Genomic DNA, 7,649 nt, shown 5'->3' on the forward strand with positions numbered 1-7,649 from the left:
CGCAGATCTGGCACCGGAAGGAGATTTGCGCCAACTGCTCTCTGGTCTTCCTCCAAGTTTGCTTCGTAGCCTGAAGCTCTCCAGAGTCCTAAGGAGCCACTCAGGCTGCACAAAGGTTGTGCTGATAACTGATAAGCCGATTAACACATGTGATAAGTGTGATAAAAACCCACAAGTGATAGGATTGAACTTCTTGATGGAATTGCTATTTGGCAGTTTCACATGGCCATCTCCATTTATATAGCCTTTGTTTCCAGAAAGGCCGCAGGTGTCAGAATATCCTCTTTTGATGGCCATGGGCATTTCGGACATACGGTTTGTGTCATTTATTATTTTGCCAAAAGAGTGCGCTCTCTTTAGAATGCAGGCGGTCATTCTTGGCAGATGAGCAGGTGATTGAACCCCTGATGTGGAGGATGCCATGAGAAGGTCTTGCCAAAGGAGGCGAGGGGTCAGAGCTTGCATCTGCAGGAGTGACTTTTGGTTTGGGGAGATGTTGTTGTTTAGTCGTGTCCGCCTCTTCGTGACCCCATGGACCAGAGCACGCCAGGCACTCCTGTCTTCCACTGCCTCCCGCAGTTTGGTCAGACTCATGCTGGTAGCTTCGAGAACACTGTCCCACCATCTCGTCCTCCTTCGTCCCCTTCTCCTTGTGCCCTCCATCTTTCCCAACATCAGTGTCTTCTCCAGGGAGTCTTCTCTTCTCATGAGGTGGCCAAAGTACTGGAGCCTCAGCTTCAGGATCTGTCCTTCCAGGGAGCACTCAGGGCTGATTTCCTTCAGAATGGATCGGTGTGATCTTCTTGCAGTCCATGGGACTCTCCAGAGTCTCCTCCAGCACCAGAATTCAAAAGCATCCATTCTTTGGCGATCAGCCTTCTTGATGGTCCAGCTCTCACTTCCATACATCACTACTGGGAAAACCATGGCTTTAGCTATACGGACCTTTGTTGGCAAGGTGACGTCTCTGCTTTTTAAGATGCTGCCTAGGTTTGTCATTGCTTTTCTCCAAAGAAGCAGGTGTTTTTTAATTTCGTGACTGCTGTCACCATCTGCAGTGATCATGGAGCCCAAGAAAGTAAAATCTCTTACTGCCTCCATTTCTTCCCCTTCTATTTGCCAGGAGGTGATGGGACCAGTGGCCATGATCTTCATTTTTTTTGATGTTGAGCTTCAGACCATATTTTGCGCTCTCCTCTTTCACTCTCATTAAAAGGTTCTTTAATTCCTCCTCACTTTCTGCCATCAAGGTTGTGTCATCTGCATATCTGAGGTTGTTGATATTTCTTCTGGCAATCTTAATTCCGGCTAGGGATTCATCCAGCCCAGCCTTTTGCATGATGAATTCTGCATATAAGTTAAATAAGCAGGGAGACAATATACAGCCTTGCCGTACTCCTTTGAACCAATCAGTTGTTCCATATCCAGTTCTAACTGTAGCTTCTTGTCCCACATAGAGCTTTCTCAGGAGACAGTTTGGGGAGATAGTCCTGGCTTTACCTCCAGGGGCTTTGGGTGACTGAGTCCTGGCTTTACCTCCAGGGGCTTTGGGTGACATTACTGAGGTTCGATTCAAAGATGCGGTTTTCTAATGTGGTACAATCACTTCTCGTTTCTGCTATTGCAATATTATTCATTTATTAATTTTCTTTATTAGATTTCTATACCGTCCTTCATCATAAGATAAAAATATAAGGTGAAAGCACAACTAAATACAGTCATACCTTGGGTTACAGACACTTCAGGTTGCGCATTTTTGGGTTACAGACGCGCCGAAACCCGGAAGTACTGGAATGGGTTACTTCTGGGTTGTGGCATGCACACATGCGCAAAAGCACTAAATCACGTGTTGTGCATGTGCAGAAGTGCTGAATCGCGACCCGCGTGTGCACAGATGCGGTGCTGTGGGTTGTGGACGCTGCGATTTGCGAACGTGCCTCCCACACGGATCACGTTCCCAACCTGAGCATCCACTGTAGTTAAAATGAAAACAACAAAATCATAATTGCCCCCTCCCACAAACACATTTAAAAGGCTGCAGAATATTAATCAGCCAAAAGCCCGATAGACTAACACAGCGACCTGTCTGGAAATCATTGCAATGGAAGGCAGTACCAAGGTCCCTGCTAGTAAAGCGCACAATTGCATTGTCCTCCCATCTCCACTCTCTCCTGCCTTGTCAGGCCCCACCTGGGCGGCTGTGTCTAGTTCTGGACACCCCAGTTTAAGAAGGATGTTGACAAGCTGTTCGACAGTGGAATTTGCTGCCAAGGAGTGTGGTGGAGTCTCCTTCTTTGGAGGTCTTTAAGCAGAGGCTTGACAACCATATGTCAGGAGTGCTCTGATGGTGTTTCCTGCTTGGCAGGGGGTTGGACTCGATGGGCCTTGTGGTCTATTCCAACTCTATGATTCTATGATTCTAAGCTGGAAAATGGGCAGAGGAGGGCAACCAAGGATCTGGAAATCAAGCCGTATGAGGAGCGGTTGGGCATGTTTAGCCTGGAAAAGAGGATCTTGAGAGGATAAAAAGGTAAAGGTACCCCTGCCCGTACGGGCCAGTCTTGACAGACTCTGGGGTTGTGCGCCCATCTCACTCAAGAGGCCGGGGGCCAGCGCTGTCCGCAGACACTTCCGGGTCACGTGGCCAGCGTGACATCGCTGCTCTGGCGAGCCAGAGCCGCACACGGAAACGCCGTTTACCTTCCCGCTAGTAAGCGGTCCCTATTTATCTACTTGCACTCGGAGGTGCTTTCGAACTGCTAGGTTGGCAGGCGCTGGGACCGAGCAACAGGAGCGCACCCCGCCGCGGGGATTCGAACCGCCGACCTTTCGATCGGCAAGCCCTAGGCGCTGAGGCTTTTACCCACAGCGCCACCCGCGTCCAATGTGATTCTAGAGATGTGTTAAAAAATGCTACTCACTTGGTTTCCTAAGTAGTTAAATATTGCTGCCTGTCTTGAGAGGATAGTCATCTTCAAATATCTGAAGTGCAGTCACATGGAAGATGGAGCAAGCTTGCTTTCTCCTGCTCCGGAGGGTAAGATTCGAACCCGTGGCTTCAAGTGTCAAGAAAGGAGATTCTGACTAAACATTAGGAAGAATTTTCTGAAGGTAAGGGCTGTTTGGCAATGGAAGGGTCTCCCACAAGTGGAGGTTTTTGAGCAGAGGTTGGATGGTCGCCATCTGTCATGGATGCCTTCGTTGAGATTTCTGCCTTTCAGGGGGTTGAACTAGATGACCCTTGGTGTCCCTTCCAACTCTTATGATTCTACTATCTCCTCTCATCCTTATTTGGTTCCTCTACAATCTCGGGGTGGGTGGGTATCCAATACATTTGCACAAGGCAGCGGAATGACGGCAGTCTCACATGCCAGCCTAGTCCCTTGATGGCTCTCTGCTAACTGCAAGATTCAGGTAGGTAGCCGTGTTGGTCTGACACAGTCAAAACATATATAAAAAATAAAAAAAATGTCCAGTAGCACCTTAGAGACCAACTAAGCTTGTTCTGGGTATGAGCTTCCGTGTGCATCTGAAGAAGTGTGCATGCACACGAAAGCTTATACAGTGGTACCTCTGGTTGCGAACAGGATCCCTTCCAGAGCCCCGTTCACAACATGAGCAGAACACAAACCGCGTCTGCGCATGTGCGCAGCTCACAATTCACTGCTTCTGCGCATGTGCATGACGTCATTTTGAGCGTCTGCGCATGCGCGAGCTGCGAAACCTGGAAGTAACTTTTTCCATTACATCTGGGTCGCTGCGGGACACAACCTGAAAATATTTAATCTGAAGCAAACGTAACAAGAGGTATGACTGTACTAAGAACAAGCTTAGACTGCCTACTGCAAATGTTTAAGAACCCTCACACACACACCCTGCAGAAGGCATCCTACCAGCCCTGGTGTGTCCTCAGAGCCCATCTTTAGGGGCAGCTCACCCAAGGAGGGCATCTTCCTCCACCCCACAATCTCAGGTCATTAGCAGCCCTTAAGCAGCAGAGCTCTGGAGGAGCTAATGGAGGTGAGCCTGAGGAGGTGTTAATGGGGAAGAAGAGGCGGGCAGAGACCTCCAAGGGACCTCAGAAGAACCTGCTGGATCAGACCTATCTAGTCCCACATCCTGCCCCAAGGGGAGCCTGCCAACAGGATTCAAGCACAAGAGCTCTCCCCCACGACTGGCGGTTTCCACAAAGTGGTCTTCAAATTAAATTATTTCGGGACATGATGAATGAAGAATTCAGTGAAAGATTCCATCAATGGTGTCTCCGAAAAAATGTACACATCACTTGGGAAGACAGGCGAACTAGTATCAGTGTACTGGAAGAAGCAAAGTTCACCAGTGTTGAAGCAATGATTCTTCAACATCAACTTCATTGGACTGGTCATGTTGTGCGGAAGCCTGATGATCGTCTTCCAAAGCAACTACTCTATTCTGGACTTAAGAATGGAAAGCGTAATGCTGGTGGTCAACAAAAGAGGTTCAAAGACTCTCTCAAGGCAAATCTAAAAAAATGTAGTATAAACACCAACAATTGGGAAACACTGGCCTGCGAGCGCTCCAGTTGGAGAACAGCCTTGACCAAAGGTGTCGTGGGCTTTGAAGACACTTGAACTCAGGACGAAAGGGAGAAACACGCTAAGAGGAAGGCATGCTTGGCAAATCCACACCGTGATCAACTCCCGCCCAGAAATCAATGTCCCCACTGTGGAAGGATGTGTGGATCCAGAATTGGCCACCACAGTGACTTATGGACTCATTGTTAAAACTATGTTTATGGATGGCAGTCTTACTCAGATACGAGGGATCGCCAAAGAAGAAGATATGAAGAATGGAAGAAAATGTTAAAATATACATTTCCTAAAAAAACAGAATTGTTTTTATTAGGTATTTTGACAACAAACATCCCAAAGGTTTTTCTTTCTGCTACTACGGCTCCCAGGATTCTGATAGCAAAGTACTGGAAAAGGAATGTTCTACTGACAAAAGAAGAAAGGAACTGGAATTGACGAAATTAACAGAATCAATAAGAAACCACTCAGGAGATAAGATCAGAAAATAATGAGATGCTTTTAAAACTTACAGGATGAAATACGGTTCCAATGATTATACTTGGTTGAGCATAGATTAAATTCCACAGAGATAACAGAATGGTTTTTCGCAGAGTCTTTAAGATATGAGAAATTAGGATCCGCATAGAGGTAGAAGGAAGTCATTAAATAAATCAGGGAATAAAACCAGAGATTAGGTACAGATAAGAAAGTGCGAGGTGCGAGGGAAAAAAAAGATAAGGTCAAGAGAAAAGGATCTCTTACTGGAAATATGTGTTTAGAATATCATCAATGATGGTTTGTATTTCTTAAATAGCTGTATGTTTTTTGACAAGTTTTCCCCCCTTTGTATCTTTTTTCTTTTTTTCCGTTTCTTCTTATTTTTTTCTTTTAGTGTGGATTTTTTTTATATAACAGTAATGTGTTTCATTATGTGTAACGCTTAATGTGCAAATAATGTTTATTATAACAAAAAACAAAGTGGTCTTCAAAAGCCTTGCTGCCTCCAACTGCAGAGGCAAAACCTAGCCCTTGTGGCAAGGAGCCATGAATCGCCCTCTCCTCCATGAATCTATCCAGTCCTCTTTGGGAGCCCTCCAGGTCCAAGGCCATCGCAGTCTCATGTGGGAGGGAGTTCCACAGTTTCAGTTCTTTATGGTAGCCTGAATCTTTCAATGTACACCTTCATGGCATGTCCATAACTTACGGTAGAGGAGAGTGTCCTTGTTCTCGGATCCTGCTCACAGGTTTCCTATTACGAGCATCTGGTTGACCACTGTGAGAACAGGATCCTGGAAGGGCCCCCTTTGGCTGCATCCGGCAGCCAGGCTCTACTTAGGACTGGGAATGTCCTTTGCCTGAATCTCTGAAGCGCTGCTGCCCGTCAGAGTGTCTGGGGAAACCCAGATAGATGGGTGGGGTATAAATAAATTGTTGTTGTTGTTGAGTCGTTTAGTCGTGTCCGACTCTTCGTGACCCCATGGACCATAGCAAGCCAGGCAATCCTGTCTTCCACTGCCTCCCGCAGTTTGGTCAAACTCATGCTGGTAGCTTCGAGAACACTGTCCCACCATCTCGTCCTCTGTCGTCCCCTTCTCCTTGGGCCCTCCATCTTTCCCAACATCAGGGTCTTTTCCAGGGAGTCTTCTCTTCTCATGAGGTGGCCAAAGTCTTGGAGCCTCAGCTTCAGGATCTGTCCTTCCAGTGAGCACTCAGGGCTGATTTCCTTCAGAATGGAGAGGTTGGATCTTCTTGCAGTCCATGGGACTCTCCAGAGTCTCCTCCAGCACCAGAATTCAAAAGCATCCATTCTTTGGCGATCAGCCTTCTTTATGGTCCAGCTCTCACTTCCATACGTCACTACTGGAAAAACCAGAGCTTGAACTGTACGGACCTTTGTTGGCAAGGTGATGTCTCTGCTTTTTAAGATGCTGTCTAGGTTTGTCATTGCATTATTATTATTATTATTATTATTATTATTATTATCAATGGCCTGGCTGAGTATAGGGCAGCCTCTTGTGTTCTTTGAGAAGATCCTGCAGATCCAGCCCAGACAGCCAATCCACATGCCTTCCAGACAGTGGCTAAGTTCAGGCATGTCCTCAATGGGATTCATTTGCTAATGACCCTCATTGCTGCCCATTAGATTCTGACCACACAACACACCTTCCCCACCCAAGCCAAGGGACAAAAGCATTAAGCCCCACTCACACCTTAATAGCTTAAGGATTCATTCATTTGCCCCCTTTTGGGTAATAATTGCCCAATAAGGAGGCTGCTGTGCCTAAGGAGAGGGTGTTTGTTCTCCAGAGGGGGCCTTGGGGAAGAAATGGGCACTGGCCCTTGATCTCTGCAAGGATCCCTCCTTTGGGCAGCCTCAGTGGGGCACCCGAGAGGCTCCTTCGCCCTTTGGGGCAACTCAGGGACATGCAAAGGAACCAGCTCTCAGCTGCTTCCAGGTCATGCTGTTGGCAAGGCCCAATTAAGTGTGCAAATTTGCCAGCCCATTCACACAGAGGAGAGAACTATCCAGGAAATTTCAGGCAAGGCACATCATAATTGGTTGAAGAAAAGCAGAAAATGATGTGTGTGGGTTTAAAAAAAAAATAAAAATTTAAGAGTGACACATTGTTTTTGCTAGGAAAAAGAGGGAACGTTCTGAAACCAAAACAAGGAAATTTATTTCTTTGCAGTATTTTTATACAGTACTGTCTTCAGTTATATTCCCTGGAGCAGTTTACAAAACTGAAAGAAAGAAAATAAATACAGAAAAAAAGTTTAAAGCCATAAAATCACCACAGCGGCATAAAACTATCACCAGAATTAAGAATTCCTTTCACACACAGATTCTTGCTACAAGCAGCCTGATGATGAGTTCTGGAGAACTCCAAACCTTTCCTCAGTAACATAGCCCAACGGAGCCTTTTGGAGGATTTAAATTGTATCTAAAGGGGCTCAGGAACATATTAAAGGACTTAGCCTGGTGTTGAAAATAGACAGACACATTTATGCAGATGCATTTGGGGTTTTGGAGTCACAGGGCTGTGATGTACACTGGATTTATTGTTGTTATGGCTTGTCTTTCCAGATTGCTTAATTTCA

Source organism: Podarcis muralis, chromosome 9 (genome assembly GCF_964188315.1).
Source record: "Podarcis muralis chromosome 9, rPodMur119.hap1.1, whole genome shotgun sequence".
Classification (NCBI taxonomy): domain Eukaryota; kingdom Metazoa; phylum Chordata; class Lepidosauria; order Squamata; family Lacertidae; genus Podarcis; species Podarcis muralis.